Source organism: Dromiciops gliroides, chromosome 4 (genome assembly GCF_019393635.1).
Source record: "Dromiciops gliroides isolate mDroGli1 chromosome 4, mDroGli1.pri, whole genome shotgun sequence".
Taxonomy (NCBI): domain Eukaryota; kingdom Metazoa; phylum Chordata; class Mammalia; order Microbiotheria; family Microbiotheriidae; genus Dromiciops; species Dromiciops gliroides.
Window position 1 is genome coordinate 150,274,340 of NC_057864.1, and position 11,423 is coordinate 150,285,762.

The 11,423-nt window shown below is 37.3% G+C and overlaps 1 pseudogene; it reads right to left on the reverse strand.

The window, feature by feature from the left end:
- Positions 1-3,292: 3,292 nt before the first annotated feature.
- LOC122754477 lies at positions 3,293-8,267 on the reverse strand (annotated as a pseudogene).
- Positions 8,268-11,423: the final 3,156 nt, after the last annotated feature.

Here is an 11,423-nt window from a genome sequence, read left to right on the forward strand (position 1 = left end):
TGTATTTCTTGTTCTTTCCTTCTCTGGTGACCTTTCTTGTAAGTGATGGATAGCAGCCACTCAGTTAATCTCACTTGATCTTTCATTAAAAGCCACCCACTGTGTTTATTTACTAATGAGCTGAAATTGAGGATGCAGCTAAAACAAATGAATGGTGGGTGAAAGAATCAGTGTGTATTTGTTTTAGGCATTTTTTATTTTAGTACTTTCAAAATCTTATTTTGAAAAATCTACATAGTGGGGCAGCTAGGTGGTGCAGTGGATAGAGCACTGGCCCTGGATTCAGGAGGACCTGAGTTCAAATCTGGCCTCAGACACTTACAATTACTAGTTGTGTGACCCTAGGCAAGTCACTTAACCCCAATTGGCCTCACCAAGGAAAAAAAGAAATCTACATATTGAATGAGATTCTCAATTAATCTTTTTCCTTGGCAATTTAACTTAAGGAAATACATTTCATTCAAAATAGTCTTTTCCTTTGACCCCTCACCCTTAGAAGGATCTGTCAACTTGGATTCACAGATTTTAGGTAGTTTTTTTGCATGGGATTATATATGCATTTGACAAGATCTTATATCAGTGTGAAAAAAAAACAGAGGTCTTTATTAAACTTAAAACTTCGGGGTGGAAAGTAGACTGATTGTATTGCTAAACATGGCTACCATGTGCCTCTTTGCAACAATAAAAGCTTCTGGTAAACTAAGCCAGGGTGATTTTCATTAAGGACTCTTGCCACAGGGAAGCAGGAACAGGAGAGAGAAATTGTTCTGAGTTACTAACTCCAGTAACTGAATAGTGGTTACGAAACTATCAAGAAGCATTTGCTTTTTTAGCCCCTCTGGGTTATTTATTTGAATGATAGCAAAATTGAAATTTTTAAAAATTTTCTAGAAAAAAATTCTGAGATCTGTTTGGAATTAGAATTGTGAATTAATTTTTAAAATTTACTTCATTGGTAAAATGAAAGAATCTTTTAAAGGAATCTTAGAGCTTTTCTTCAAAGAAGTGTGGATGTGTTACGGAGGATATATTTAGACTCTTAGAAACCTAGCTAAGAAAACCAATATTTTTATACAGAGTTATTCCAACATTTAGATGCTGGAATTAGAAACTCAGTTGACTTATTTCATACTGCAATATACTGAATTTATTTTCTGTCTAGTTCAAAATATTCATATGAATCTTAGACCTTATTATGTACCAACAAGTATCTTTTGCTAATGTAACTATTCTCATACACAGCTGTATGTTTGCCATTGTTACTTTGTAACTTTTCCATTTGGATTAACACAAACTAGCAAAGGAATTCATGTAAACAGGCGGTCCTGCCACAGTTACAATGAGGGGGATGTGGCTGAATTCTAAGCACTCAACATCCTCCCTCTAAGGCTGGAAAATACTGTTCACTTGATACAAAGTAAGCTAGCTAGGAATCTTTTCTGATGCCATTGTTACAAAGCTAAGAACTAAAATACTTCCTCCTGCTTTACCTTGATGTTATAAAAGACTGATTTTTCAGTCTTAGAATGGGGAAAAAATTGTCTTCTTAAAAAAGTAGAGCCACTAGCGTTTGTGGCCCAGTAATTAAATAGTATGACATTTCATAAAAAGCTACATGATTCAAATGTTTTGTATTTAAGGCATTGACATTCTTAGTGAATGCCATTTTTGCCTGAGACTTCTCCCAAACCTTGTATAATAAGTAGCATACTTAATTGTTAGAATGTTTTCATGTGTCTCCTGTGTCTTGTAATTACTGTAGAATGTATTTTATTTATAAAGAAATTTTGTAATGGTATGCATGTATCTTGAACATGTGCTTATTTAGCCAGTTTAAGGCAAGAGTTCAGTCATATCCTTAACTTGTTAGATTCACAAGAACATTTGTTCAGATTCTAGGATTGCCACTATATGGATACTTATAATATAGTTTGTTTTTCAGGTTTTAAATGCACAAAACATTCCTCTTTCCTTTATTAGGTTCTACAACCATTTGTGGAAAACATGCCATACTTATTTCAGTCCTAGAAAGCTTTATGAATTTTGAATAATACTGGAATAGCCATCCATATACTTTGCTCTTCGAAGCACTAGGTCTGCTGAAAGAAAAACACTGAAAGAATAGCTGATTCCTTTTTAAGAGGCAGCTTAAGTTTATCTGCTGAGGAAGGGAAAATATATGAAGCCTAAGGCATACACAAAAGCAGCACGAGAGAGCCACATTTCATCCAAATAACAAAGACTCCGGTTATTAAAAAGTTGTTTAAAGGGGCAGCGAGGTGATGCAGTGGATAAAGCACCAGCCCTGGATTCAGGAGGACCTGAGTTCAAATCTGGCCTCAGACATTTGACATTTACTAGCTGTGTGACCCTGGGCAAGTCACTTAACCCCAATTGCCTCACACACACACACACACACACATACACAAAAGTTGTTTAAGCTTCTGAGATATAAACTTTAAAATAAGCCTGGTTTATTCAATTAGGTTATCTTAGGAGGAGAAAGAAAGGAAGAATGGAGTGGTTAAACTAATCCGTTAAGTGCACCAAATATTCTGAGAAGTTAGTTAGACCCATAAAAGTTTGATTCTTCACTTGGCAACTTCCATAGCATCATTTAAAGGGGAACTGAGAAAATAAAAAAACTTAAATCTGCTTATGGTACTAAATAAATCCATTTTAAAAATATACTTTATTGATATCTTTTGCTTTATGTCACCTAATTTCCCCAATATATCCTTCCCTTTTCCCCTTCCCAGAGAGGACTCTGCTTGAGTACTTCCATTAATGGGAATTCACCTACCTCACACAGAAGCCCCTCTTTTTAAAAAGAGCTTCTGCTTACCCTTAGAGTAGAGATTTTAACATTTAGAATGGGGTTTTATATAAAATAGGAAATGAGATTCTTGGGAAGGTAGCCTTAATTTCACATATTTGTACATTTTGAACTTATTTTAAATTTTAATGGACCAGGGCAGATAGGGGGTGGGTGGCACAGTGGATAAAGCACTGGCCCTGGATTCAAATCCAGCCTCAGATACTTGACACTTACTAGCTGTGTGACCCTGGGGAAGTCACTTAACCTTCATTGCCCTGCAAAAAAAAAAAAGAAATTTAATGGACCAGATTTATGTTGTCAGTATAGGGAAACTCGAGGTGGGGAACTTGACCACTCCTGAGCAGCATATCACTTGGGGACCTGAGAGGCTGAGTGACTTGCCCAGGGTCACATGACCAACGTGTCAGTGGCAGGGCTTAAATTCAGCACCAGCTCCCTGTCCATTGCCCAGTGCTGCCTCTCCACTCTATATCTGCTGTCTTTTTTTTAAAGAAATATTACAGCTTTTATGAAGTTATTATAAAACATTGGGACCCTATACATAAAGTAATCAATGTATATATAAATTGAACATTATCTGTCTATAATTTTACTTCTTAGCTTGACTTTCTAATAAATCTTTAGCTTCATTGATTTTGGCTGCTACATAAGGAAATCCTTCCTTGTCTGGGTGGTTTAAAAGCATGATTTGTGGGTGAGCATCTTTAATTTTCCCCTTATTGGCTGGAGGGCTTACTCCCAATACAAGTGTGGCTTCTCACTTTGTCATTTTGAGTTCAAATCTGCCTCTATAATAGCCACTACTGAAGGCACATTTGGGCAGACTTCGAATAGCTTGCTTCACTTGAGGCTCTCTATGCTTCATTGTTTGGTAAAACAGTATCAGCTGCAGGATTTGCAGCAATCAACAATCCAACTGCTACCATTGTGCTGGCCATGGCTCGACCAGAGCTGCCCAGAGTCTGTGAAGCTGCAGCTCATCCCAACCCAGAGGCTGCACGTTCTGCCTGGCTCCGCCCCAGGCCCGGGCCCTGGCCAGCCCCACAGCCACTGCCTCCCGCAGCCTAGCCATTTTTTTTTTAAAACTTAGTTGATTTCTCTTAAAAGAATGTTGAGTGGTTTACTAACCAGTTTTGCACATTGGAATTAATATATTAACCATCTCAAAAAGTATATGTCTGTATATGTTACGTATTGCATATATATGCATATACATATACATATGTGTAGATAATCCTGAATTTAAGCTGCCTGATGCTGAGGTTCTCTAAGAGACAACTTTTTTTCTTGTGTAAAGGTAAGTATTTACTTATGACAGTGTTGTGGGTCATTTTTCCATTAATAGGGACGGACTCTTCTCTCTATATATACAGACTCATTCCTGTTCTATCCAGCTGTATTTAATGTATTAACTTTGGCAACCCCACTCTTGTATGATGTCTTGCCAGTAAAGTTATTGCAATGGACTGGCCCCTAAAGCCTTTCCAACATCTCAAAAGGCTTTTTTCCTGACCCTATCAAATTTTTATTCCTAGGATTATAAATCTAGAATTAGAAGGGACCTCAGAGGCTTGACCCACTCATTTTACCATAAGGAAACTGAGGCAGAGGGAGGTTAAGTGACTTGCCAAGTACACAGCATCAGCGATGCGATTTGAACCGAGGTCCTTTAATTGCAACCCCACTGTTCTTTCCACTACACTGCAGCTACTAACTATTTTAATTTTCAAAGGTTAATGTGTCATTGATTATTTAGCATCTTAGATTTAATTTTTAGAAGTACCAAAGAACTGTTAGTATTCAACCCATGTTGCTATGGTCCATTACTAGGAACTAGGCAATCTAGTCAATGATAAAAGCTATAGAACCATTTGTTTTGTTCATTTAAGAAAGACCTAGAGGTTTAACCAGAGAACCCCAAGGGACCATAGAAGGGGAGCCAAGAGCCTCAAGGGAAGGAATATCCAGACTCCAAACTAGGGCAGTAACTGACCTCTCCAAAATTAGGACAGACTGTAAACCCTCTTTTCCCCACCCCCACCCCCAACACACACAGACTCCCATTTGGCCTAGTATGGATCCCTCTAAAGCAGAATAAGAGAATGATACAATCAGGGATGTCACCAGGGAGTCTGGGTCACAAGTCACAATGGCCTTAAAGCCATGAAAGGGGGAAGGAGTCCAATTAGTTTTTACAGAGGCTGCTCTCAGGGTTTGGCCCATCATGTGCACTAAGCCAGAAGTCCCCAAACTTTCTGGTTTCATTGTAACAATACTTTTCTCAGAATGCTCTTAGGCCAAAGGAAATGCCTAACAGTTCTGTTTATTAGGTAGTTAGGGCCAAAGAATACATATTTATGTCCTAACAACTTAGTAGCTATTTGCTATTAAATAATACACATAAAATGAAAAAAATGTTTTATTTCATTCTTGACCAAGATTACTTACCAAGGGGCTGTGTGCACCTATTAGGCACTGCACAACTTCTCAAACCTTAGTCAGGACACCATCATCGTCATTTCCTATTCCACAGTGATTTCCACATGGTACCTGCTTTTTATCATAGCAACCCCATTTAACAAAGCTATAACTCCATAAATGAGAACGTTCAAGAAGTTAATGCCTAGGCAGAAATGCAAGGAAACAAAAACATAACAAACACTTGAGAATGTGGAATGTAGCACGATCCAGTACTGCAGCTATGAACTACCGAGAGCTGGTAATTCACATTCAGCTGTCAAGAAAAATTGGAGAACTGAAGCACTAAGCTGTTGCCAGAGGACCTGGGTCCATCTTTACTCCATGCTTCAGGTCAGCTTAGGTATTCTGTAGAGGGGGCATAGGTGAAGCTATTTTCCACAGGCAGGAAGGTGCTAATTAGGCAGGAAACGGGAAGCTCCAGACTGGAAGTTTCCAAGGGTCAGGTCAGAAGGAAGGAGATTCACTTAACCTCTCAGTTTCAGTTTCCTCATCTGTAAAAGGGATAATAATAGCACCTACATTACAGTTATGAAAGACCAAATGAGTTAACATGCAAAGGCTCTTTGCAAACTTTAAAGCACTGTATAAATACTAATTACCATTATCATTATCATGATCACATCATTACTATTACCATTAACAAAACAGGAGGAATAAAAGTGTCTAGGCTGTTTGTTGGAAGAGAAAACTAAGCCTGAAACATGTTTTTCAAGACTGTGACATCAACCTTATAGATAAATGGATCAGACTTTTCATATATTTAGTTGGATTTAGAGACCATGATAGGACCTGCAATAAACTGGGTAACTAGGCATTTTTATAGCACATTTCTACTCAGATCATGTGGGAGGAAAGTATGCTTTGTTATTTGACTCAGCAATCAAAGGAGCACATTTTATGTAGAGCAGTTGCACAGAATCTTCCCCCCCCCCTCAATTCTCAATATCGCTTAGATTATTAGTTTCAAAAGTGCAAGGACCAAATATCTTAATTTATATATGATTTATTTTTATAATATAAAAATATACATTCATAGCTATTATTATTACCCTTGTGGTCAGAAAGGTGATCTCATATTTGCAGTCACTCAACTGGAAAAATTATTAAAGTAACCCCTTCATTGCCAAATTTCTATTATGTGTATTTTATACTTATAGCACATTATATGTATTATATAATAGGAAATATGCTGATCATTCAGTGTTTGTGATAGACATGAATTCTGCAAAAGAATTATTTCAAAAAGATGTAATACCAAAGGGAGAAAGGTGATTTATTGGGTACTCAAGCAAAACTAAGTTGTGAAAATACAATCCTGTTTCAGTAGCAGGGGGGCCGTTTCTGGAATAAATTGGTCAGGGAGTTAGGGAAAGAGGATAGTTTGTCTGACTGAACTTCTCACCTCCTTCTACGCCAGTTTAGAACACTGTCATAGGAACTAACTTTGTCTACCCCTTGTCCTTTTGAGGACCCCAAATAGCATACATAAATTAACAGAGGAGGCAGCATATTTAATTAAAAAGATGTCCTCCAATCAGAGTTTCAAGCTTTGCTTCTGAAGTACACCAATTCGTGACCCTAAGCAAATCACTTTAGCCCTTCAGTGTCCTGGGTAATTTTTCAAGACCTCTAGTAACAGAGCCATTGAGTTCTGATCAGCATATAAAGTCCAGTCCAGTCCACTTATTCATATCTGTAGTCAACAGTATTAGCTTCTGTGGCTCCTGAGTCATAGGATTAGAAGGTTTAGGTTTAAAAAAGATCTTATGGTCCAAACCCTACTCTTGGAATGAGAGACAAAGACCCAGAGAAGATGCAGCTGGAGTCAATGCATAAGAGGATACATTGAAGGAACTAAAAATATTTAGGCAGGTTCCAGGTAGGGTTTGCTACATCCCTACGTCCTTCCCTACCTCTTTCCCTTGTCCCCCTGCCAGCTTCTGCCTTTCCTGTTCTAGGTCAGTGTTCTCTTTCCCTCCTCCACCCCTCTGCTCTTCTGGCACATGACCTCCCAGAAATGTCCAGCAGGTCTAATGATCTCTCCAGGGAAGGAGATATTTTTTCTTGATAATTCATTTCCAACAGATTACTCTCTTCAAACCACCTAAAGTTGCATTTGCATCAATAATTTATCACCCAAATATTAACAGTAATCGATGGCATTTGTCTGGATGTGCTCTAGCACTCATTCCCTTTCAAAAAAATCTTGTCCATCTGTTCTCTATTGTATAGTCCCAATCTAGATGATATTTTAGTGACTGAGATTTCACAGTCCACACAAAAGAAAAATAAAGTACAACAGAATAGCTCAGAAATATACTTAGAAGCATGTAATGCCATCTAAAAAAAATTAGGGGCAACCTGTGCAAATAATGATAGAGGAAGTCTTCTGAAGGAAAAGTCTTGATTTCCATTTGACTTATTTCTAAACCTATACCTTATCTTCATCTGTGCATGTCTTTACCTTATCAGGTGTTAAAACCTTGCTGCTTTCCATACATACTTGGAACAACAAAATAGATGTACTGAACTTCCATTACCACCATGAACTCCCAACAAAATTGGGGTGGGAGAGAAGCCCAATTCTTTTGTCATAACATAGTTGTGAGAATAAAAGCTTTCCTTAATGACTTATTGGCTAACAATGCAAGACCAGGGTGGGTGTTATGTAGTTTGTGGTAATATGGGTAGGAAGAGTTTTAAGTTGAATCATTTCAAAACTCTTAATATGAAAGCAAGATGAATAATGTCAAACTTTCTGCATTCATTTTATTCTAAAAGAACTTAGATCTTAGATAATTGTTTAAACCAACAAAATTTAACTGTATCCTCATATATAAAGTCTACAGTGTTGGGAGAATAGCTAGGTGGCACAGCAGATAGAGCACTGGGCCTGGAGTCAGGAAGACCTGAGTTCAAACCTGACCTTAGACACTAGTTGTGTGACCCCAGGCAAGTTACTTAACTCTGTTTGCCTAGTTTCCCCTTCTTTAAAATAGACTGGAGGGGCAGCTAGATGGCGCAGTGGTTAAAGCACCCGGCCCTGGACTCAGGAGTACCTGAGTTCAAATCCAGCCTCAGACACTTGACAATTACTAGCTGTGTGACCGTGGGCAAGTCACTAACCCCCGTTGCCTAAAAAAAAAACAAAAAATAAATAGACTGGAGAAGGAAATCGCAAACCACTCCAGTATCTTTGCCAAGAAACCCTAAATGGGGTCACGAAGAGTCAGACATGACTAAAAACCAATTGAATAACAGTGATGGCAGGGAGGAGAGGGTTCCAAATTTTCTAAATCAACATCACTCCCAATACTTTTTGGTTTGTATGTGGTTTCTCAATACATAGCTGATAGCTCTTAATATTTCTTTTTTTTTTAACTTCTTACGTCTATCTTGATATGAACAAACTTCATTTGACAGAAATCCTTGAGTATTTTTAAAGACCCAACTGCTCCTCTGGAGTTTGTTCAAGAATTACTAATTGTAGAATAAGTTGAGCCTATTCTTAGTAATAATCAGTTAAGAAATGAACAAAATTAATGTTAACATCTATCATTGGTGAATATTATTTTAGTCCTTCAATCAATTCATTTTAAAGTAGACCTGCAAACATGGGAGGAAATAGTTCTTCTTTTTAGGAAGTGGTGGCTCATCTTTATATTTAAATACTCTTTAGGGTAGTCTATACAAACATCATGGCTGCTGTGAAAATAGTCAAGCAGCATTGTTCTAGAACAGGAATTGAAGTATTTACTCAGTTAAAGCTTTTCTAAAAACCATGGATCTATTCATCTTGATATAGATGAGCTTCAATGACTTCCTTTCCATAAAATTTCAATTCACTCTCCTTTTCAGATGTTATATAGTTTGTAGGTATTATGATTCATGTCTTAGTTATGTGATAGTTCCTTAATACTCAAAAACCTCTTTTCAGTTGGTTCTAAAATTAATTGCTTTGGGTACATAAATCAGGAGAAGGGAGATAAGAGAAAAAAGAGCATAAGTGATGTGCCTTTATTAAGTCTGTAGATGAACAGCAAAGGGATCATGACTCTTTAAAGAGTCTCAGCAAAAAGAAGGAGAGAGGTGGTGGAATGAAGGGCTCAGAACTGGAATCATGAAAGCAAAAGGTCTTAATCTATAGGTGAAATGAAGTCCCATTGAAGAGCATTCGCATAGGGGAAGTCTGCCTCCATTGGGAGAAGGGGATCTTCACGATGTTTTTTAACAGTTGTAGTGAAAAAGGGAAAGATGGTATTCTTTCTCTTCATTTGTAGGAGAAAGTTCAGATACTCAGAAGGTTTTGTGGCAATTTTTAAAAGTTTGTAACTGAGAAGGAAAGTTGGAACTGAGGGAGAATGAAAGCAAAGAGACAGCTGTACAGGAATATTCTGGGGGATAAAGACAGACAGTTTACTGTAAAGCTTCAGAGACTAGGGACTGTTCTTTGTAATCCTTGTGAGGGAATCAAAAAGGTGCAAAAACTTAATTCCTAACTGGTTTGATAATATTAGTGAAGCAATGAACATGATGAATAGAGAAGCATAGAAATATTTACATGAACTGATACAAAATGAAGCAAGCAGAGCCAGGAAAACAGTATAACATGGCAATAATGTAAATGTAAAACACCACAAAAACAATTGAAACTGAATATTGTAAAATTTAAAAGACCAAGCTTGGCCCAAAAGAAGACATACAAGAAGATACCACCTTCCCCCACCCCCTACTCTTTTGCATAAAAAAGGGGTCCATTGGTATAGAATATTTCAATGTGGGGTTTTTTTGTTTTACTGATTTTTTTTAAATCTTTGTTATGCATTTTGATATTGGGGGTTGGTGATACAGGTGGAACTACAGACCATGTAAAAATAAAAGATTCCCCCCAAAAAAGAAAATGTATATTAAAAAAAATAAGAGTGTCAGATTTGATGGCATCTGAGATCCCTTCCAGCTCGAAATCTACAATCCTATATAAGCATCCATCTTTCCTAAGATGTAGGACCAGATGTAAATTTTCATATGCCTGAATAGGATAGAGTGTCATAGGAATATCACTATCCTTCTAGCCTATGCATTCTCTTAATGGAGTTTAGGATTGCATTAGCTTTTTTTGACTGCCACTTTATCTTTAATGATTCATACTGAACTTGTAGTCCACTACCTGAAATGTTTTTCAGATAATGTGCTAGGCATGTTTCCCTCATCTTATATTTATGGGGGGGATTTAACTCATGCAAAACTTTGCATTTTTCCTTATTGTATTTTATCTTATTATTTTAGCCTTATGTTGAGATAATTTTGGATCCTGACTTTTCATCCAATGGATTAGCTATCCCTCCTAGCTTTATGTGACCTGTAAATGTGATAAGCATGTCAACTATGTTTAGCCAAATCATGAATAAAACATTGAAGAGCACAAGACCAACTACACATCCTGAGATTCTACTAGACTTCCTTCCTTCCAAGGTGACATCAAACCATTGATAGTTACTATTTACATCCTGCCAAACAACCAGTTCTCAATTCACTTAATACTATACCTCTCCATGTTCCCAAAAATAGTGTAGCAGATTGTATTAAAATGCTTTGCCAAAACTTGGTAAACTATATTTGGAACATTCCACTGATTACTAGTCTAGTAAGTTTTTAAATGAAAAAGAAAATTTAGTTTGGCATGATCTGTTCTTGATGAAGCCATCTCCTCTCCCCAGTCCTTCAAGGCTTTATGTTTTGGTTGGAATAATCTTCCTAATGAAAAATTACACTGATCCAGCTACTCTGGCCACTCAAAAATTCTCATCACCTGATGAATAAAATATAACTTTTTATGAAGTATAAACTCTTTATCCTGTATGAAAAACAATAAAAGTTCTCCACAATCTGACTACAATCTACCTTTTGTTACCCTCTTCCCCTTCAGGTACTCTGCTTGAACCAAACTCAGCTACCCAGTATTCTCACATTCTTTTCCTGTGTTTCCCCCTTCTCTGTGTCTGTTTATATTGTCTCCCATGCCTGAAAGAGGTTCCCAGTGTCTAATCCCAACCCAGTCTCTGCCTGTTAACAATATCCCGTTTTCTTGTATAGGGCAAAATTC